This window comes from Protopterus annectens, chromosome 4.part1 (genome assembly GCF_019279795.1).
Source record: "Protopterus annectens isolate FY-2018-M chromosome 4.part1, PAN1.0, whole genome shotgun sequence".
Lineage (NCBI taxonomy): Eukaryota > Metazoa > Chordata > Ceratodontiformes > Protopteridae > Protopterus > Protopterus annectens.
Genome location: NC_056734.1, coordinates 504,211,254 through 504,234,603, shown reverse-complemented (window position 1 = coordinate 504,234,603; position 23,350 = coordinate 504,211,254). Strand labels below are relative to the sequence as shown.

The 23,350-nt window shown below is 39.3% G+C and overlaps 1 protein-coding gene across 1 annotated transcript in view; it reads left to right on the top strand.

Annotated features, from left to right (window-relative positions):
• Window positions 1-23,350, top strand: part of LOC122801240 (FERM, ARHGEF and pleckstrin domain-containing protein 2-like) — a 963,231-nt gene that overhangs the window by 892,884 nt on the left and 46,997 nt on the right. The gene's annotated exons all lie outside the window — the stretch shown is intronic.

Here is a 23,350-nt window from a genome sequence, read left to right as displayed (position 1 = left end):
GGCTTGTTGTGTAGAAACTTTAGGGGCAGAGTAAAATTTGAACTGTATTTGTTTGCCAAGGTATCCACCATGTCCTTTGGGTCAGGATCTGTGGCAAGGGTTGGGCAAAATGGGCTGGCTGTTTATGATGTGTGATCAGAGAAGGCATACTTAATAAGCATTTAAACAATCTCCCAGTTGCAGCTGATTAAATGGCAGGGTGAGAACTGTAACAAGGAGCTTTTTCCTACAGTATAACAAAGTTGTCTGGTATGTCATATGTCTGGCAATTAGTGCAGTAGATTGAGCCTCTGAAGTGTTAACAAGCTGCTTCCTGAAGCCAAGAGTTTAGGGTTTGATTCCTTCCACCTCCATTTGCCTACTGTGTGACGGAGCAAGTCTCGCATAGGTGCCGGAACCATAGAGCAAGGAGCCCCCCCCCCCACTTCTACAGCTGCAAGACCTGTAATCTCATGGAGGTTTCTTTAAGGAGGACTCATAACACACTAGCGTGATAACGTGTATTTGAAAACAAAAGTGCGCGGGAGCTTTTTGGAAGAGTTAGCTGATGGAAGGTGTGTTCTGTTTTAGCTGCTTTACTTGTGGAAGTGGAAGGTATGCTCCGTTTTAGCTGCTTTGCTTATGGAAGTGGAAAGTATGCTCAGTTTTAGCTGCTTTGCTTATGGAAGTCCATTTTAGCTGCTTTGCTTATGGAAGGTGTGTGTGTGTGTGTGTGTGTGTGTGTGTGTGTGTGTGTGTGTGTGTGTGTGTGTGTGTGTGTAAAATGGCCATTTACTTATAACCCCCTGGTTAGAATTACCCAGGCTCAAACCCTGAACCGTAGATAACAGCCTGCATTCTCTACCCATACCACCACTTGTGATTCAAGGAGTTGAGTCCATAGCTGTCAACTGTTTAGATTGTCATATAATATTTGGCTCATACTTTTGGTCTGTTCCTCTTGGAATTTGTAGTTTTCTGGCAAATCAGTGAGAATGGAATTCAGTAAATAATGATGGCCCTTTGAGTTTCAGTCTTCCTATCTTTTTAGGAAACGCATGGTAACACAAAACACTATTTTAGCAACTTTGTAAGATTATACAAGCAGTATTTAAAATGTGTCCCTGGTTTTCGTCCTTTGCCCCCCCAAATAAATTTTGGCTTTTTCCAGATTTCTTCTTTTGTGAAATTGAGATCTTTAGTTGCGTCAAGTGGATGGTGCAGTGGCAGTGTTGTTGCCTCACAGCAAGTGGTTCTCTGGTTTGATTATCAGCTGGGGTGCCTTCTGTGTGGAGTCTGTATGTCCTCCCTGTGTTTGTGTGGGTTTCATCTGGCTGCTCTGATTTCTTTCCATCTTACAAAGACATGTCTGGAGCATTTCTGTTTGGGCCTCTGCTGAAAATTATCTTTGTTCCTAGTTGACTTTCCCAGTAAACAAATGTTAAATAAATAAAAAATTGACAAGGAGCTTCAGGGTAAAAAAAGTTTAGTGCTGCTTATTCCAAGTCTGTTTGCATTGTTAGTAGCACAGCAGGTAGTAACTTTACTTTTGATGCAGAAGGATGTGGGACCTACTCTCACAGTATGCAGATATATCGCTGATACTGTACAGTGTTGTACTTTCAAGGGAGTGGATGCTGCAGTCCTCTGAATGTCTTCCTTTGGAGGAGTTATCTAGTAACTGTCAGTTTGCCATCCATTCCCTATTGCAATATTACTAGCTTATCCTTTCTGTAACAGGCAATTTATTTTTCAAGGGCAACAGACACTTTATTTGTATATGAAACAATGAAATATAAAGTTGTTTCCTAGCAGCAACCTCTTCATTAGTTAGAGATCCCTTTAATGTGGAATTATTTATATGACTTACTGCAGAGATTTTGCACATTTACTGATATTGGTGGATTGTAATGACAGAAGTTTGGGAGGCCTTTTATGGTTGGAATTTTCTGAAATGAGTAGTTTTGTCATTATTGGTTCATACATTTTGTTTCATTGCTTACTAGAAGACTGTTCAAAACTACAAATTTAAAACACGTTCTAACAACTGGTGCTGTATTATACAAGGAATATAAGTTAATACAATCAGGAAGGTGACTCTAAGAATGCATACATGTATGCATGGTCCTAAAAATGCATCTGAAAACAGCCTAGAGGAAAGTCTGAAAGGCTTAAAATCATGGGAAAATGTTAAGCTTTACTCTTGTTACCAAAGCAATGGATGAAGGTAAAACAGTTCACACCACATTACCTTGACCTGGACAAGCCTTTGACACAATCCCCTACTCAGGTGTAGTACAAACGATGAATAATATAGGAGAAAACACTTGCATCACTAGCTAGAGTGCCAACTTGCTCACAGGATGTACAAGATCAAAATAGGGGAAGAGACCAGTCACCAATGGAGTCCCCCAGGATTCGGTACCAAGACTTTCTGTTTGGCATATACATCTCAAAAATAAAAGGAAATACCAAAGGGCTTTGGCCGGCTAAGTTTGAGAAGACTACAAGCTAGGAGCAGTTATTGAATGCCCGAATGACTTAACCATCATGCAGGAAGGTTTGTCCCAAATAATAACTGGTGTCAAAATCATGACAATGCCCTCTGAGAACTGACCCAATTGTTTGCCATTTGGGAACTTGTGTGTACAGTGACATAACTTGACCAACATGTGCCCAGAGTCATAAGAAAGTCTTTCTATATTGCACAGCTTATAAACAAATTGATTGCGACTAGATCTAGAGATGATGTTGTCCCCCTTTACAAACCTGTCTTTTTTAGGTCAGTCATTTTGTATAATGCCCACTTTGACATGCATCTGTCCAGCCCCATGCAACAATTGGAATACCTTCAGAGGTACCTTACTAAATGGATACAAGTCCTAAACAATAGGTCTTGCATGGACCACCTCAAAAATGTATTACTATACTCAGTATCCTACAGAGTGCTTAGAGGTGATGTGTCTGGCATACAAGGCATTCTCTGACCTAATACAGATGGACCAACTGAACATCATCAAGTCAAATGGCATCAGAAATATTCATTCCAGGTATCTAAACTGAATGTTGTGGAGAGATGGATATATATCACAGAGGCTACCACTGTTCCAGAACAGAGACTCCATAAAAATAAAACAAAGCTCATCTGTCCATATTCAAATGCAACTTGGATTTAAGGGTGGGTAATAGAAAATGTACTCCAGGGTTGCCCCTCATGCCACTAATGGATAGAGACAGTTCCTAAATGCTGTATCCCATGCATGGGTCCCCTCAAATTATCTATGGTATGATCACAGTTATTCTCACTAGGGCTAATATACAATTATCAGCGATGGAACAGGTAAGACCAATCAGAAAATGTTAAAGCTTAAAATGTCCTCCAAGTGAACCTGTGTTGTGGTAGTAAATAGTTATAAAAAAATTGCCCTTTTTAGATCACTAACTGCCCATCTCACCCTCCGCCCCCCAGTCTTCACCAACTTCTGGTGCCTATGAAGTCTCGTAACCAGACAGCGGATCGGCCCTAAAAAGGGACACTTGTGTTCAATGGACTTACCCATTTAACAAATGTATAGAATAAAAAAAAATATACAAACTTTTTTTTTGCATTTTTCTTTTGCATTTCTACAACTTGAATAACAGTATTTATTTAAGGAGCTTTTTTGTTTCTCCTGAGAGGCCTCATGTGGGAACATTAATGCATATAAAATGTGACTAATTTTTCCAAGTCTTTTGGGTTTCTAATACCATGATAAGAATGAACTCCATTCCTAAGTCAAAGTGTGATTAAAGTTCATGAAATTAGTATTGTGTCAATCTTTGATGTTAGCCAGAAGCTTTTCGCAGCACCTGGAATTTGCCCAGTATTGATTCCTCCTGCAGTTCATATGGAGTTACATGTATCGGTAATATAGCTAAGTACAATTGTAAATTCTTTTTTATAAGACCCATTGCTCCTACTACTATTGGAACTGTCTGTGTGTACGCCTTCCACATTACCCTCATTTCTGCCTACAAATCCTGGTATTTTATAACTGACTATAGCAATTACAATGGTCACTGCTACTTTTGTCTTCATTTCATAGATTACTATATCTGTTTTTCTCGCATCTAGTTTTTGAACTGTTGGTAATGGGTGATCCAATGTGATATAAACTGCATCATCTTCTATAATGCTTTGTGACTCATGTTTCCAATGCTTCTCAGCTACTTCAATGTTGTAATGTTTGCACAGTCCCCAATGCAGCAATCTTGCCACATGATTATGCCTTTCAGTATACAGTCCTTCTGCCATTAGTATATCACAACCATCAACAAGATGTGCGACTGTTTCCAATTCTGTTTTACAAAACCTACATTTGTCTGTTTCACCCACATGTTCAATGGACTTTTTAAACCAACGAGTACGTAGTCCGCTATCTTTTGCAGCCGATATTAACCATTCATCTTTTGGTTTAAATTCACCTCTCCTTGACCATTCCTACATTTGATTCTGATCAACATGAGGTTGTTCCAATAGTGTTCTATGTTTGCAACTATATTTATGCATTTTCCACATTTCTTGCCTTCTCATCCGATCTTTTGTTTTTGGCATATTCAGTTGCTGCCTGACTTTTATCTACTTCTGGTTTGATTTCCATTCCCATTTGACACCAATATGCTTTTGCTAAACTAAGCAAGGAAGTCACCTTAGACTTATTCTCCTCATGTTTTAAAACTTTCACTATGTTTGGGTCTTGTGAGGTCAGCAGATATGTATGCAGTTCTCCGATTGCAGATCTATACATGTAATCAGTTCTGAGGAGGCCCATACCTCCTTCAGAATGGGAATATATAGTCTTGGTATACACTGATTTTATAAATTATTTGATGACCATGAATCATCCTTTTTGTTTTCCTGTCCAACTGATCCAACACCTTTCGGGAGAAGTCAGTCACTCCAAAACTATATGTTAGGACAAGAAGAGCAAATTGGTTTATAGGGTGGACTTTGTTCCTAGATGTCAGCTCTATTTTCAGTATTAATTCTAGTCTTCAAAAATATTCCTTACTAAGTTTTATTCACATTTGTTCATATTTTGTTGATCATCAATTCCCAAATATTTATACACTCCCTCTTTTATATCACATTCTTTTCCCAGGCTGATGTTTTCTTGGTTCTGCAGCTTTCCTGCTTTAAAGGTTGCTTTTGCACATTTATCAAGACCAGGTGGCATTCTTATATCCTCTGAAAAAGTTTTGACCACTTGCGGTTGTGCTTTCAATTCCTGTTCTGATGAATTAAACAGTTTTAAATCATCCACAAAAAAGAAGATGAGAAGTACTTACACTTTGTTGTTTTCTGGGAATGTGATTTCATTGTGGACTAGTGCAGTGCATCACTGCATTGTTGGGTATTGTTTATTAGTATTCTGACATAGATGAAGGATTTATAATACACTTTAGTGACTGTGGCTTATTTAATTCATGTTCTGCTTTGTATTTCTAAATGGCGAGAGCAGCTTGCCATAACAATATATGCCTGAGTCACAGCTCACAACTACAGTAGAGGTTTCTTCCCCGTATTTTCCCTGAAGAGAGACATCTGAAGCAGCCCACAATTAAATAAATGGAGTGCAGTGAACCAGACTAAAATTTCTGGGTGGTGGTCATCTTCACCAAACTGTTCCAGTCGGTCTTCATTGTGCATTAGTGCATAAGAATGACCTTTTATTAGTAAGTGCACAAATGTAGGGAGTGGCTGTCTGGTTCCATTACAAGCAAATAATTTACTGGAGCTTGTTTTTACCCCCCCCCCTCAACCCCCAAAAAATTAGGTAATGGTATGACCGTGGCCTTACTTATACCAAACATTGGCTTGATATCAGTTGAAAGAATTTACCCTCATGGGAACATCCAAAGAAAGCTGTGGAGGTCAGTTCAGAAATCAGACATCTGATCTTCCTGCATATCGTATGTATAAAGTTTACTACTGCAGTAGTTATCTAGTAAGCTGCTATTGAAGCATCTAATGTTATGGTCAGTTGTCCACTCACACAACTGCACTTTATCTGTACTTTTTTGTATTTTTGTTTGTTTACCAAGGTAGTGCACTGACCACTTGCAGGCTCAGCACAGATTACATAGTTGAACAAGAAAAGATCACAAATAATAATAGTAATTAAAGAAATACAGTAAGTTAGACAGTACAATTATAGTACATGTTCACAAGTCTTGTGCAACAGAAATTAATGCGGTATAATATAGTAAACAAATACATGGCATACATTCATCAGAAGAGTTATGACCTTGGCAGTTACTGTAATGTAAAGGTTAGAGCTTGTTGTATGTAAACTTGCCTATTGTATTAAAACATGAGCAAAGACAGTATCTGTGTATTAAGCAAAGTAAAAGGTTGTTGTCTATAAAGTACTGTAAAGTATTAATATATTATACCAGTGATGGTGAACCTTTTGGGTTTGGCATGTCAGAAATTCAGAAAATGCCTAACTTGACTCTGCCACCCCCCCCACCCCCACCCCCGCAAACAAAACTAAAATAAATACAAATAAAACAGTATAACTCTAAGTACATCAGGAATAAATCTCAAAAGTAGCAGGGACAAATCTAGAGGTAAGAGACATGGACAGTTTTAAACTACTAGTGCTATTAATTTGAGACGCTGACAAAAAATGAATTTGAATTAATATATATTTTCTGAAGTAAAACCAGTCTATAAATCTAATTATTGTCTTTAAGTGTAAAAAGTTGCCAGTTTTAGGAGGGATTAAGGGCAGTTCAGAGGAATGTAAAACAGCGCACACTTAGAAATGCAGACTACTTGCTGTTTGCAGAAGTGTAACCATGAAGCAAAAACAATATCAGTACTGCCCTTTGTAGACTCTATCAAGATAGTGTACCAAAATAGTCCTTGAGGTTAATAACTTACTTTGCAGCAGTGTTGTTGAACTGGCTCCTGTCGCAAAATAAGTCAACGCACTTTGCTTTTGCATTCATTGCTTGTGTAGTTTCTTTGGTAACTCAGGTGTTGAACACTTGTGTGTCACCCAAAACGTCATGGCGTGTCACCTTTGACATGTCATAGGTTCACCATCACTGCATTATACACATCTAGAGTGGAGATTAACCTTGTTTAAGCAGGAATAATGTGAATTAGACTCTGAATTTGTGTAGAAGGACACTTCTTTTGGGCTGGAAGAAGGATAATGTCAGTATGTGTGTGTATACAACAACAGAGAAACTGTGATTGAGCAGTGCAGCTTAGTTTTTGGACATTGTAGAAATGGGTATGAGGTGGACCGGATTTTGGTTGTAACTGGAGGTACCTGAGGTGAGTCTGGAGGAGAGAGGTCATGGTGATGTAGTGTCCTGAAGGAGTAGTTTGAATGTCAATGAATGTAGAAGTAGGTATACTCTCTGTACTATGGGAAGCCTTTTGAGTTTAGTAATTGTTAGACAGTGGTGTTCTTGACATGGGAAGCTGACCATGAAGTGGCACATTTTGTTGGTGATTATTTGTAGAGTTAAGTTGTTATTTGAAGGTATGTTAAATAGTATCTGGGCAAACAAGCTGCCTTGTTTGCCTATGAGTGCTCTGACAGACTGATAGGAATTGCAATACATTTTAAGCCCAGAAGAGATAGCTGACTTTTGTTCTGATATTTCTCTGTGTGTGTCTGAAAGTTTTTTCCCCTTGTTGTTTGCTTTACACTTAGCGCTGTTGGCAAGGAAAATAAGGGACACTCAAATCCGAGGATGTAATTGGTATGGTAATAAAGAAAAGTTCGCTGTATTCACAGATGGTGGTGTTTAGTACTTGGTAAATACAGAAAAGGATCTTTATGTTTGTGACAGTTTCAGATCTTTTAAGGATATAAAATAAATGAAGATAAAACAAAGCCTAATGCATTAAATTATGTACCCACACATGAATTGGTTCACCAGTACCAATAGTTATGGTAAGAGAGTAAGATAAAGTACTTTGGTGCATGGATTATAAAGGATTATGTTATGGCAGCTAAGGATAGGTGGCAAAAACTAAAGATAGAATGGATAGTAAAATACAAACAGTGGATATGTTTGCAGTCCCTTTAGTTTTACACAAAGTCAGGAATATTTTATCAACCAGCGAAGTTGTGGACCATAATTGAAAAAGAGCTAAAACTTTGAATGCATGTAAGAGCACAGAAAGTATATAAAAAGAAGCTAGATTTTATTGGTGAAAATTAAAGGAACCAAGGTATAATTAAGGAGGGAAAAGTCATAGAGCGAGATGAGGCCAAACAGAAGTTTGGAGTGTGTGTTGGAAAATGCCTTCCATACCAGGGATTGATAAAATGGTGTAGGCAAAAAGGAGAGGATAGGGAAGTGTTAAGGGAAAGACCAGCTCTGGGTGAATTTATAGTTAAATCTAGAACAGAAGTTGCAGTTAAAATGGGATAATTAGCAGGATAGGTTAGAAAAGACTGTGAAATGAGAATAGAAAAACAATATACAAAGGAATAATGTGAGAATATTGTTATGGCTCTCAAGCATGCAACAAAATCTAGAAAGTTTAGGATTTTTCCATGGAAGTGTTTGCATAGGTATTTTTATACCCCAAGTAGACTTCAGAGAATTTTTCCACAGATAAACCACAATTGTTGGTGGTAAGATCAGAAAAGAGAAGGGGTACTTCAGAATAGGTTTTTTTGTAACTGCAATGAGTTGGTTGATTTTTATAATTTCCTGTGGGGTACTGTCAGAAATGTTGGGAGAGCAAGTTATGGTAATTAAGGAAATGATTATATTGAGCTGAGATATAGAAGCTGAATTGCCTAGACAGTCAAAACTTCAGATGTTAATTCCTCTTCCATGAGAGTACTGAAGAAACAAATGCAAACAGGCTTAGTCACCAGAATGTGTCATCTTTAATTTATGATCAGCACTTCTGTCCACCAACTGGACTTCAATCAGTTCAACTTTTAAATAACAGCTTTAACTCATGGAAAAGAAATATATACATAAAAAGCACACAAAGGATCATAAGTCATGATTGACAAACTCATACATGCTGAGCCTGGTCTACAACTAAAAGCTAGCCTGATGGTAAGGCAAGTCATTTTTTTAAAATCCAAGCTTAAAGTAAGAAACAGAAAAAGTACTAATAAAAAAATGTCCAAATAAACTGAAGTGCTGAAGCAGTAATTCACTACGAGTCTGGCTCTAGATAGGGACATGGCATCACAATATTCTCTTCACTAAAGGCTATTTATCACCAAGATGACAAGAAAATCCATCTGTGATGATGTGAGGTATTGCCATCTGTGCCAGGGAGAATAGGGCAATGCATATGTAAAGTATTCCAGCGTAGTTAGCTGGAGTTTTGTAAATAATTTTGTGTCATTTGACTAACACACTGACTTGTGCATATGCTTGAGTTAAAATGCATCAACAGTGTTGTTATAACTGATTAAATGTTTAAACAAAGAATTCTGGAAGGGAAGAGTAGAAGTTTTTGAAATTGTTATATAATTTTCAAATACTGCAACAGATCTTAGCAAAGCTCTGAATGTGTGTTGTACCAGAGTCTGGTGATCAGATGTGATGTCATTCTGTAACCAGTGCTGAGAGGATGGAAGTCACCCAACAGTTTATTTTGTTTTCTTTGAAACCTGATATAAAAATCTGGCAGTTGTCACAATTAGTTGAGTTCAGTTCAGTTAGTTTAAAACTCATCATCTTGCCTTGTGGAAGTAAGCATCTCAGCATCATATCTTGCCTTGCTGTATTAATTATGTTAGCTAGGGAACAGTTATTCCTTAGACAGTCAAGAAATACAGTGAGATTAGTTTAGTAGTATTTTTCGGCATCTGTTTGAATCTGTCCTACTGTTATTTTGTTATTTTTATCTCTCCTATGATTGAAACTCTGATGTTTATTGTACTTTGATATTTAGTATTCTCATGTTTTCTATTTTATTATTTATTATTAAATATGTTTATACCTTTTATTGTGGCTAGTCTTTTCGACAATACCTTTAATGTCTTGAGAGTGTCTGTGCTTATTTTAGTGACGCCTTGGCCTCTCCGAAAAGCCTGGCTGCTTTGGTTACACTCTACCATTTACGTTAGTGTTGATTTTACTTTGTATAATTGGATACCCTTGTAAGAGCCTGACAGTGGTTGACTGGTAGCAGTGAGGTTACCTTATAGCCTGGGCAGAAGGGGTACAGCTAGTAAGTCTGTACCAGCCTTTCCCAAAAGTGTGTGTGTGTGTGTGTGTGTGTGTGTGTGTGTGTGTGTGTGTGTGTGTGTGTGTGTGTGTGTGTGTGTGTGTGTGTAAATCAAATACCCAGGTGTCTGTGTGTCAGCTACTTGGAACTGGGACACAGTGCTCCAAAGTGAGTCTTGTTTGGGATCTGGAGAGACAGAGAACCCAGTCTCATTGGAGCGTGTTCCCTGTGTGCGCTTGGGGGAAATTGTGTTTGATGCAGAGAGCTGCATTTGAAAATACTGTGTAAATTCATTCCTGTTTTTAGTGACCATCTCTCACTGGTGTCAGTGGTGATGAGTGAGGCTCCTTGATTACTGGCCCGAGTAAAGAGAGACGGTCACACCATCCAAAAGAAGTGATAAATTAAAACACTAAAAAAAAAAAAAAAAAAAATCAAAGAACTGAAGTGAAGAAAGGTGTGCATTTGTGTGTGGGCATGCTTGACAACAGGTACATGAATCAAGAAAACATTATCCACTATAGTGACCTTGGAAAAGAAACAATGAAAAGAAACATCACAGATTAAAATACTAAATATCAAAATAAAAACTGTAATCATAAATGTATTAAAAACAAAAAAAAAAGAAAAACACTTTTCACCCATAGGGCTTCATCAGATCACTGTTAAAAATGAGCATCCATAAATACAATCAATAAAATGTGTGGAAAGAATGTAAATGACTATACATATGTATGTGTTGTAGCAGGAAAGAAAAGCAGAAAGCATAAAAATATGTCCAAGTAAAGTGAAGAAAGAAGCTAACATGTCATGTCAAAGCCATTGACAAAATAATTTGTGGTCCAGTTTCCTAAGCTGAAGAATATTTAATTGAACAAGCATAATTGAGTCCAGGTGGGTTGTAGACTGTAAGGTGAATTTACCACTCCATCTCCTCCTTTTCAAGAGTGGCATTACAGTTCACCTTGAGTGGAGCTATCCTGTCTATCCAAAACATGAAAAATAAAAAAAGAATGACCTGGTGATTCTTGTTTAGTGTAGTTGTAATTTTAGATGTGTGTTGGGCTATTCTCCTTTGAAACTTAAAAATAATCTTTCTTATAAAAAAAAAAAAAAAACTTGACACTTGGAGCATTGGCCCTGTAAAACAATATTTTCACTGTTGCAGTTCCGTGACACAGTGCCCTTTTATTTCTTACCCGGAATGGATCAGATGAAAAAAATCTCTGCAGCTCATGAAGTCACAAAAGGCAGAAAGGGGGTCCACATTTAAAGATACCAAGCCTCAAAATGCTGTCTTTTTGAACATCCCTTCTAAATAAGACACAATGTTCAAACCTTTTTTGAAAACAGAAGAAAACCGAGTTCCAGAATCATGCTCACCATTCTGCTACTAGACATACTGGACCAGCTGTCACCAGTTATCCTTTTAATCTCTTGGGCATCTTTACTAAAAGTTAAGGTTATACTTCTTTTAATTTCTCTTTCCTTTGGTAAGTCTGGAGACTACTGAAATCATATAAAAAAACTTCTTTGTGATTTATATAAGGAAGTGTCTCCCTTGCTTTAGGTCCTTAATAGTATCAAAAATACATCTGATGGTCCCATTTTGATACCCTCTCTCAAGAATATCTCTGTGGATGCCCTGTAGGTTCTTTAGAAAATTAGCTGTTTCACTGGGCACACGAGAAATCCGCATATCCTTTATTATATTATGCTTAGTCATTTGTGAGTGCATGCTGCTGGCATGAAGCAGTCTGTTTATCTGGGTGGGTTTGCGAAATAAGTCATTGTAAAGGAGATGAAGTAGCAGTTTGCAACCTTACTTAAAATATGGATTTCCTGTAGTTTATTCTGTTACTTAAAATAACTTGAAATCAGTTTAGACTACTACTAAAAACATTGTTGCTTTGTTACCATTGCCTCTCAGGATGAGCATAATTGCTGTTTTAAATAAGCCAATGTGATCCCAATTTAGAGTGATCAGACCCCCTTCTAAGTTTCCCCCCTATTCAAACTCCTAAAATTAAATTCATTTTCTTCCATAGCTAAAATAATTTCCATCAGAGAAAGAACCTGCAATCTCTGATCACAATCAGATAATGCCCTCTCACCAAACCTCATTGCAATAATTGTACTTTCTTGACCTTAAATCTAGGAATCCATTCTGGACTCCATCAGAAATTTAGATAGATACCTTGAATTCAGAATGGTATTTAAGAACCACCTACAAAATGTTTCCCAACTGCTAGTGTTTTAGGCATGACTGTATTACCTGACATAACAAACCAGTCAGGCATTCCATACATCTTAGAACTTAATTTATTATATATGCCTTTAAATATGTCAGTCTTTATGGCTTCTGTACAAAGCCTTAAATAGAAGTCTTCTCTCTTTCACCTCATTCTTTTCCGTACTGTAGGACTTGTTTTCCCCTCTTATTCAGTTTTTTTTCTCCAGCTTTCTCCTTTTATTTCTTTCATTTTCTTACTCATCAGTTCTACAGCTTTGCTTCCTTCATAAGAATGTGTATTTACATTTGATTTGATTGCTCTTCCTTTGATAGAATGCATGTTTACGTGTGATTTGATTTATTAGATTGCTGTTATATTCTTCTAATTTTATACTGCATTCTGTATGCATGCTATTCTGTAGGTCAGTCTTGCTGGTTGGTTTCTAATTGTATTTTTATGTTTCCTGTTTTCAAATAATACATATTTTTTATTTTGGACTGAACATGCAAGAGATCCATCTTTTTCAGTGTTTTAATCCAGTCGACAAATTTAAGTAAATTAAAAAGTAAAGGAGATAGCCCAGTCCACTGCATTATGACACCCTTTGGAGGCTCATAGTTACATAAACAGTGTACATACCAAAAACCGAGCTGTGGTTTGTGAAATACTACAGAGTGCAGCGGATGGATTTAGGCACCTGCATGAAAGGATGCACATGCCACTTAATGAGTGTTGTACTCCCCGTTTCAGCAGCACACTTCAAAATAGCAAGGAGTAGTAATGAAATGTCTGAATCTGTCAGGATGATGGCCTATCCATCAGTTAGTTTTTACCTCACTACCACTACCACCAGTAGAGTGGCATTGAAAAGTAGTTCTCTCCTGGAAACCGGATGGGGCTTGCACTGGGTGAATGGAAGTGCAGTAGTCTGTGGGATGGAAGGAACAGATGTGCAAGTTGACAAATGGCAGGGGGGTGCTGATGGCTGGTAGTCATCAGAAGAAAACAATATCATCATTCTCTTTCAGCTTTTCCCGTTAGGGGTCGCCACAGCGGATCATCTCTTTCCATTTCTTCCTATCCTCTGCATCTTGCTCTGTCACACCAACCACCTGCATGTCCTCTGTCTCCACGTCCATAAACCTTATCTTAGGCCTTCCTCTATTCCTCTTACCTGGCAGCTCCATCCTTAGCATCTTTTTCCCAATATACCCATCATCCCTCCTCAGCACATGTCCAAACCAATGCAATCTCGTCTCTCTTGCTTTGTCTCCAAACTGTCCAACATGAGCTGACCCTCTAATATACTGATTCCTAATCCTATCCATCCTAGTCACACCGAGTGCAAGTCTTAACATCTTTAACTCTGCCACATCCAGCTCTGACTCCTGCCTTTGTCAATGCCACTGTCTCCAACCCATATAACATAGCTGGTCTCACTACCCTCTTGTAGAAACTTCCCTTTCACTCTTACTGGTACCCGTCTCACAAATCACTCCTGACACTCTTCACCACCCATTCCACCCTGCCTGTACTCTCTTCTTCACCTCTCTTCCACATTCACCATTACTCTGAACTGTTGATCCCAAGTACTTAAACTCATCCACCTTTACCAACTCTACTCCCTGCATCCTCACCGTTCCTCTACCCTCCCTCTCATTTACACACACATATTCTGTGTTAGCCCTGCTGACCTTCATTCCTCTGCTCTCTACAGCATATCTCCACCTCTCCAGAGTCTCCGCAACCTGATTCCTACTCTCACAACAGATCACAATGTCATCTGCAAACATCATAGTCCACGGGGCCTCCTGTCTGATCTCATCTGTCAACCTGCCCATCACCACTGCAAATAAGAAAGGACTCAGAGCTGATCCTTGATGTAATCCCACCTTAAACGGATCTGTCACTCCCACTGCAGTCCTCACCACTGTCACACTACCCTCGTACATATCCAGTACCACGCTTACATACTTCTCTGCCACTCCCGACTTCCTCATACAATACCACAACTCTTCTCTAGGCACCCTGTCATATGCTTTCTCCAAGTCTACAAAGACACAATGCAACTCCTTCTGACCTTCTCTGTATTTCTCCAATAACACTCTCAGAGCAAACATTGCATCTGTAGTGCTCTTTCCTGGCATGAAACCATACTGCTGATCACTAATCTTCACCTCCCTTCTTAACCTAGCTTCTACTACTCTTTCCCATAACTTCAAGCTGTGACTAATCAGTTTTATCCCTCTGTAGTTACTGCAGCTCTGCACATCACCCTTATTCTTAAAAATAGGTACCAAAACACTTTTTCTCCACTCCTTAGGCATCCTCTGACTTTCCAAAATTTCATTAAAAAATCTAGTTAGAAATTCCACTGCCATTTCTCCTAAGCACCTCCATGCTTCCATTGGTATGTCATCTGGGCCAACAGCCTTTCCATTCTTCATCGTCTTCATAGCTGCCCTTACTTCCTCCTTGCTAATCTGTTTCACTTCCTGATTCACTATCCCCACATCATCCAACCTTCTCTCTCTCTCATTCTCTTCATTCATCAGCCTCTCAATATACTCTTTCCATCTACTCAACACACTCTCCTCTCTTGTGAGTACCTTTCCCTCACTATCCTTTATCACCCTTACTTGCTGCACATCTTTCCCAGCTCTGTCCCTCTCTCTAGCTAATTGGTACAGGTCCTTTTCTCCCTCTTAAGTGTCCAATCTCTCATACAACTCTCCATATGCCTTATCCTTAGCTTTCGCCACCTCTCTCTTTGCCATGCGCCTCATCTCCTTATACTCATGTCTACTTTCTTCATCTCTTTGACAATCCCTCTTCTTCTTCGCCAGCCTCTTCCTATCTATACTCTTTTGTACTTCCTCATTCCACCACCAGGTCTCCTTGTCCTCCTTCCTCTGTCCAGATGTCACACCAAGCACCTTTCTAGCAGTCACCCTTACTAGTTCTGCTGTAGTTACCCAGCTATTCGGTAACTCTCCACTGCCTCCCAGTGCCTGTCTTAACTCTTCCCTAAACTCCACTTCACAATCACCCTTTTTAACTTCCACCATTTAATCCTTGGCACAGCTTTCACACTCCTCCTCCTCTTCTTGATCACCAACGTCATTCTACAGACCACCATTCTATGCTGCTTAACTACACTTTCCCCTGCCACCACTTTACAGTCTCCAATCTCCTTCAGACTGGCCCTCCTACATAGGATATAATCCACCTGTGTGCATCTTCCTCCACTCTTGTACGTCACCCTATGCTCCTCCCTCTTCTTAAAATACGTATTCACCACAGCCATGTCCATCCTTTTCGCAAAATCCACAGTCTGACCTTCTGCATTCCTCTCCTTAACACCATACCTACCCATCACTTCCTCATCCCCTCTGTTCACTTCACCAACATGCCCATTAAAGTCCGCTCCAATCACTAGTCTCTCACCCTTGGGTACACTCACCACAACTTCATCCAACTCACTCCAAAATTTCTCTTTCTCATCCATCGCACGCCCATCTTGTGGAGCATATGCACTAACAACATTCATCATTACACCATCAATTTCGAGCTTCATAAACATCACTCTGTCAGACACTCTCTTCACGTCTAAAACAGTCTTGGCATATTGTTCCTTTAGTATAACCCCTACCCCATTTCTCCTGCCATCCACACCATGATAAAACAATTTGAACCCGTTTCCTAAACACCTGGCCTTACTTCCCTTCCATTTGGTCTCTTGCACACACAATATATCAACCTTCCTTCTCTCCATCATATCAGCTAGCGCTCTTCCTATACCAGTCATACTGCCAACATTCAAAGTTCCTACCCTCACTGCTACACTCCTAACCTTTCTCCTCTCTTCCTGCCTTCGGGCATGCCTTCGCCCTCCTCTTCTCCTTCGGCCAACAGTAGCCCAATTTCCGCCAGCACCCTGTTGGCTAACAGTACTGGTGGTGGTCGTTGTTAACCCGGGCCTCGACCGATCCGGTATGCAATTATGAAAAGTTCTCCGCATCAGTAATTTTTGGCAGAAGTTTTACGCCGGACGCCCTTCCTGACGCAACCCTCCCCATTTATCCGGGCTTGGGACCGGCACAAAGAAATGCACTGGCTTGTGCATCCCCAGAAGAAAACAATATGTGATTAAGTAAAAATAAATAAATAAATAAAGTCATGGTAACCAGAAAATGGCCCAGTGAGGAGGAGCACTGTGCAAGGAAAAATAAGCTACACTTTTTTTTCTTCATGATTTGCTACAGAAACATACAAGTACATGTTATACAGTACTTTGACAGGATGGGCTTCCAACATTGTGACTAATATGTGAGAAGCTGATTCTGCCTGATTGTGATTTCTTACTTTATTTTGCCTGCAATAACTGCCCAATTGGACATTTTTGAAGGTTGAAGTCTGCTGGAAGTCTCTCTCTTTGTAATGAACTGTGAACATTTGAAGTGGTTATTTACTTTTATTTTCATGAAATGTGTTCCCTTTACTGTGTCCAGCATTCTTGCAGTTTTCTCCTAACTTCTAAGCTGATGTCCTGCAGTGGATACGAAGGGAAGCAATGAGCTGGATTCCCAGATCAGAGAGAACTACATTCCCATTTATTTTCAGTCATGAAAAGGAAGTAAACCCTAAAAAATGCAAATCAACAGAAAATGATGGAAAATATGTATTATCTAAATTAAAATGAGGACACAAATATTCTGTGAGAGCTTCAGAAAGGTTCAGCACTGGCAAAATGCTGTGCACGGCATTTTTTTTAACTGTGGAATGATACTAGATATGCACCTAACCTAATTGCTGTTGCAGATATTCTAGTCCAATAACTTGAACTTCCCTACTCTGTGGCATAGAAAGCCAGCATCAAGAATCACCACAACTGGTAAATGAGCAGATCAATAGGATTCCACCCTTCCCTTTGGAGTTAAGGGTCAGGATGACCTGCAAGCTTCTAGGAATCATTTAATTAAATATGACCAGCCAGCTGTGTCTTCTTACTCTTAGGTTTCTTGTCTGTAGTATTCCAAAATTAAATTACCAGGTTTCCCTTTGATTTTACAATCCGTTCGTATTTTGAAGAATAAGATGCAGATTGTTCTTTAAAAAAAAATAAAAAGCTTTATTCAAAGATGGATAAGTGGAATAGTCATGAAAATGGCTTTTTCTGATATGAGCACTACAGTCAAACAGTGAGTTTTTATAGCCATAAAAACAGTGGGTGGATCCATTGGGCAAGCTTCTGATGGGATGTAATTGGTTGGGTTGGCTTTACTGTATTTCAATAGTAGGGTTAAGTTCTAAGACTTGCCATTTGGAATCCAACTCAGTCTTAGTGAAGGAACATTTTTTTAAATATATCCAAATGGTTTAACAAAATGTTTAAACAAAAGGTTATCAGTGTATAAAAGAAAGCCCTTTCACATGATATGCTTCCTTAGATCCATCCGCAAAGTACATACAGTAGTAAAATCAGATTATTTAGCAAGAGTGGTCAGTATAAAAGGTTTAATAGTGGGCGAATTATTAGGTAGAATGAGCCTTGCTTCAAGATTGAAGTGACTGCTTTTTAACACTTGTAATAACTTAGACAAGTAAATTTTAGTAAAATTCATGAATGCTTTAACTCTTAATTTGACACATTATTACTTAGTGTCCATGTTTGCAACCTGCTTGGCTAACAGATTCTTAAGAACTTTTAATTTAATATCAGAAATATGGTATGCCATTCAGATTTTTAGGCAGCTGGTAGATTTTCCTATGTAGAAACTGTTACAAAGTGTACATTGTGCCCAGTAAATGACCATTTCAGTATTGCAATCACTTCTTGAAGAGTTGTGATGTGTTTTTTTTTTTTATTACTGTTAGGACAGTTAAAGGAACTTTTCCTACTTATCAGCTTGCAATATCTGTGGTCTGGTAGTCCGCATTTAAAAGTCCCTTTCTGTGTATTGTCTTTGGATTGTTTCTTCCCTTCTGGGTAGTCACAAATGCTTTTCCCTTCTTAAAGACAAATTTTGGTGTGACCCTAGGAGCCTTTCTAGCTGCTTGCTGTGTCAGTAATGATAGTCCAGTTAGTGAGAATTGCTTCTTTTATTTCATTGTAGTCCATTTTGTGTGTGTGTGTGTGCGCTATGCTGTATTTTCTTCCTTCTTCCTGTGGGTCTCTGCAGAGCCCTCTCAATTTCCTGTCTGTGGTGCTGAGGAGGGAAGGGTTATTAATGAGCTTCATACTCCTGATAGGGTCAAAGATTTTGTTGAGAAATTTCTTGCAGTAGCCTGTTGCCAAAACATCTTTTTCTAGGTTGATCCAAGTTTAGTGTAAAATCCCAGGTATCTTCGGAAACACACAAGATCCTCATCCTTTGAGATTTGACCACATTTGTCTTGGTGGATGCATGCTGCTGTTAAAGAAGTAGTTGGTTTACCCTTGTTGGCTTCCTGTACATATTATTGCACAGTGTTTTGGATGAGAGATTTGTGGTAATAGTCAGATTAAGGAAGTTTACAGAGTCATGACTGTGGTTAGTTGTAAATCTCAGAAAGGTGAAGAGTTGTTAATATAACTGTTGAATTCTAAGAGCACATTTTCTTCTCCATCCCACACAGTAAATATATCATCACTAAACCTCAAGTAGCATTTCATAAATCCTCCTCCCATTTCCAGTACAGTATTTGCTAGGCTGGGGGGCCATGGCATCCCCCTCCTCCCCATTGCTGTCTAGGTGGATTGTGTGTAGTACTTGCTGTGGAATAGAAAATAATTATTGTTGAGGAGAATGTCCAAACGTTTTGCTAAAACATCCAGCTCTTCAGTGAGTGCAGCTCTGTCTTTCAAATAGGCTTTTAGTACTACTTGGATATTGAACTGATGTGGGAGGACAGTATATAAAGCCTCAACATCTGTGGTGACGAGTATTGTATCATGGTGGACCTAAATCTTTTAATAAAAAAGTGTAAGGTGCCTGATTTGAATGATCTGTTGCTTTCTGCCAGGGGTTTATTTAATGTTCAAGACAGATGGAAATCAACTCTGTAATTGAGCCACCTCTTGCAGTAACTGGTCTGTAGGGTGGCTCCATCACATTTTTGTGGTTCTGGAATCCTGAAAATATTTGGTATTCTGGGATGAGGTATGCCAAAGAATTCAGGCAGTTTGGAGCTTATAAGATTCTCTTCATAGAATTCTTCTAATGGTTGTCAAATGAGTTTGTAGGCTTCCTCCACATATGCAAGATTAATTTTGTTATAAAACTGTTGATTGTTCATCATAAACTCAGTTTTGTTGTTATAAGAGTCTGTATCAGTAATTAATCTTTGAATAAAGATTTTTTTTAAAAAGGAACAACCTGTTTCTTATTCTATGGAAAGGATTGGATGATATAATCAAAGGTAAACCTGATAATTTTGTATTAGTACAGGCAAAAAACTTTTAGAAATAGAAGACATTTTTGGCAGATCATATGTAATGAAATTATACCTAGAAGCTTGCACTGTGTGGCGCGCACAGAAATTTCTGGTTATGACCAAAATGACATGTAGTTCAAGTGCTGACGAACAATGGAAGAGCCTGGCAGGGTAGATGAGAGTGAACATTCAATGCTGGATCATTCATCTTTATGGTAAGGAGAAGTGGTTCCAGTTGGTTGATCACAACCTTGTGTGGCAGCGAAGAGCCATAATGGTTGATGTGGTCTTGGCAGTGGTGCTAGTAAGCTTTAGACATTTCTGCATAGGAAATGCAGCACACCCCTACAGTGATGCAGATGGTCACATCAGCCTCTTGGAGGGAGGCATTTTACGTCTCAGTAGAAACTCCCCTTCCATCATGCTAATGGCAACCTCCTGGAGAGAGTCCTCTAGAAGATCAGTAGAAATGGCAGCAGCTGGGGTTTGGCTGAGGCAGGAGAGGACCAGTGATGATGCTAACCCCCTCCCCCAATGAGTTCATTGGGCTGTTTCTCTGATTGACCTGAAAAATGTGCTGACAGCAGTCAAACTGATAGTCCATCCAGTTAGTGCAACTGAATTGCCACAGGGCCACTGTTAGTGCCGTTGAGATCAAGGATGCTAATGTAACATCGTACTGCATCTTGGGTGTGTACAATAACTCCTGCCACTCTGCAGCCACCTTGCAAGTTCCAAAAGTACTGCCTTTGGGAGGTACATACACAGCCCCCTAACAAATGGCTCACTGTTTATGTAGCATGGAGCTCACCAGGCTCATAATGCTGCTAACTGCAGCCTAGGTTGCCTGCATCCCCTAGGATAGGTGAGCTGGCATCAGCCAGTTACTCTCATCCTCCCCCTTTGGTACCTGCAGCATCTCTGCCTCGAATTGCACATGGGTCATCTGGGTGCAGTAAGGGCTTTATCTCTCTGTGTCATGGGGACACTATAGATATAATATTCTTAATTTAACCTGCAGTTATTACTTTAGAATTTATGTTAAGGAATTTTAAGGGGATTCAACTCCCTCATAAAAGGAAGCTGCCTTTGCATCTATTCTTTTAGTCCAAAACCCACCTAGGCAGTCAGCTTCAGTGGCGTAGATAGATAAAGCCCTCTCTATGGCTCAGACACTTGGCAGAGCTGGCATTTAAGGAACGGCTTACACATTCTGGTAGCGAATATGGAGCAGAGCCTGCCACATACTGTCACAATCCTTTACAGGAGGAGTATCGATACAAATGCAAGGCTTGAGTGAGGACATTAGACTCCCTAAGTTAGCGGTTGATGGTAGCCTTCAGCTCAGGTGAGCAGAAGCATGTGTTCACTTAAGGAGCACAGTAATGGGCCTCTGCAGTGAAGCAGATGGAGTGTCCCCTGTCCAAGAGCAAGGTTAGAGCGATTATAAACTCTGTAATTGCCAGGATTCTAGTTAAGAGCACAAACCAACATTACAGCTGCTTGAATGAAAGCCATCTCTGGACATTTCTTGCCATAACACTGAGTAAAATTTTTCACTGCTGTGTAATGAGTGGGTTGTGTTCATTTGAAAGAGGCTTGATAATTGACAGTCATTGAGTCAAACAACATAGAGAGAGAAAAAAGATTTGTTTTTGTTTTTTTTATTTTACATTTGTTGACTGGGATAGTCTGACTGGATACCTGTCCATTTTCAGCAGAGGCCTGCGGAGAAAAGCTCCATACATACATACATACAGAAAAACTGTTAAGTTAAAGCACTGTTACAAATACAATACATAGGATAAAAGTCATTCAGTTGCTCAAGAATCTCGTATGCTACAAAATCAATGAGATGATGTTTACAAATTTCACATTCTGTTGCTGCAGGTTCTCACAGAAACAAACCTCAAGGTTCTAAGAATCAACATTAAATAAACACATTTTTCTGTATGTGCGTGTTTGTGTGTGTGCATGTTCAAAAGACAAAATTGACACTAAACTTTTGACTTTATTTCATCAAACTAGATCCCAGACCATGGTTTCAGATCAAAGGGCTATTGTTAATGCTAATCTTGAAAATGTTATGAAGTATCCAAATGGATCAAAAAATAGTTTTTAAATTGTAAAATATTTCATCTTTTGTCTTTTTTTTTGTTTTTTGGCAAATAAATTAAAATAAAGTGACCAAATTATGCCAGCTTGCTGAGCCTGAAGGAAAGTGTTGCTATGTGTCCCTGTGTAGGTGTGAGACCTGTATGCAGGAAGGTGTGGCATGTGGGCTTCAGCTTGCTGAACAAAGCTTTATTGCCGAGCTAGGCATAGCAGATACATGGAAGCATGCACCCTTGCAAGAGTCTAGCATAATAGGCATAGTGTCATGCTTCCTGGCTATCGGGGAAAAGTTTGGAGAAGAAAAAAAACTTGGGTCTCCACAAGATGACATTCTGTAAATTCTCACTGTAGCCTGCCTTGCTAAGTGTTCTGGGGCACCATGAACTAAAATAAATGAATTGGCCAGTGGGATAAAAGGGCTTGATGTTGGCAGGGAGATCTGGTGCCAGACGGAGCATTAAAAAAGTAGTAGTAATCTGCCCTGGAACACTCCCAGAGATAAAGATAACATAGTGGCACATCAGTTGTTTGCTGCCTTTTGCATTTGGGTCAGTAACCTATGTCACTTGAATTAGTCTTAGACTGTTGCATGGTTATTGTCATCATTCTGTGATAGTGTCATAGTGGAAGATCATAAAAATATATTTTTGCAGGGAGGAAAGCATTCTGCACCCCCCTCCCGTGAAGGGGGTCACAAATCCACCCCCCAAGATATCTACATCTTGAGGAAAAAGGAAATCCCCAAGGTATGTCAGTCTTCATCTTTAAACAGAAATCCATTTCTTTCACAAATTAGTGATCATTAATAATAATGATCACTAATGTGTGGCAAACAAGCCTAACCCCAAGGCCCCATGCCTCCTTTCAACAAAATGCTTCTTTCATAAATGAGTCTGTCAGTATTCTTCCTTCCTTGGGTGTTTTATGGAAGCCGTGTACTCGCTCAGTTATAGTTGAATACTGAAGACTTGATGCATGCAGCATAATACTGCTGCTTGGGTGTGTGCAATAACTTCCGCCACTCTGAAAGTGTACACATTCTGAAGTATCCCTGCCACTCTGGTAGTATACACATTGTGAGGTAATTCATGCCACTTTGGTAGTATACACATTCTGAGGTAACTCCTGCCACTTTGGTAGTATACACAGTCTGAGGTAACTCCTGCCACTTTGGTAGTATACACATTCTGAGGTAACTCCTGCCACTCTAGTAGTATGCACATTCTGAGGTAACTCCTGCCACTTTGGTAGTATACACAGTCTGAGGTAACTCCTGCCACGTTGGTAGTATACACAGTTTGAGGTAACTCCTGCCACTTTGGTAGTATACACAGTCTGAGGTAACTCCTGCCACTTTGGTAGTATACACATTCTGAGGTAACTCCTGCCACTC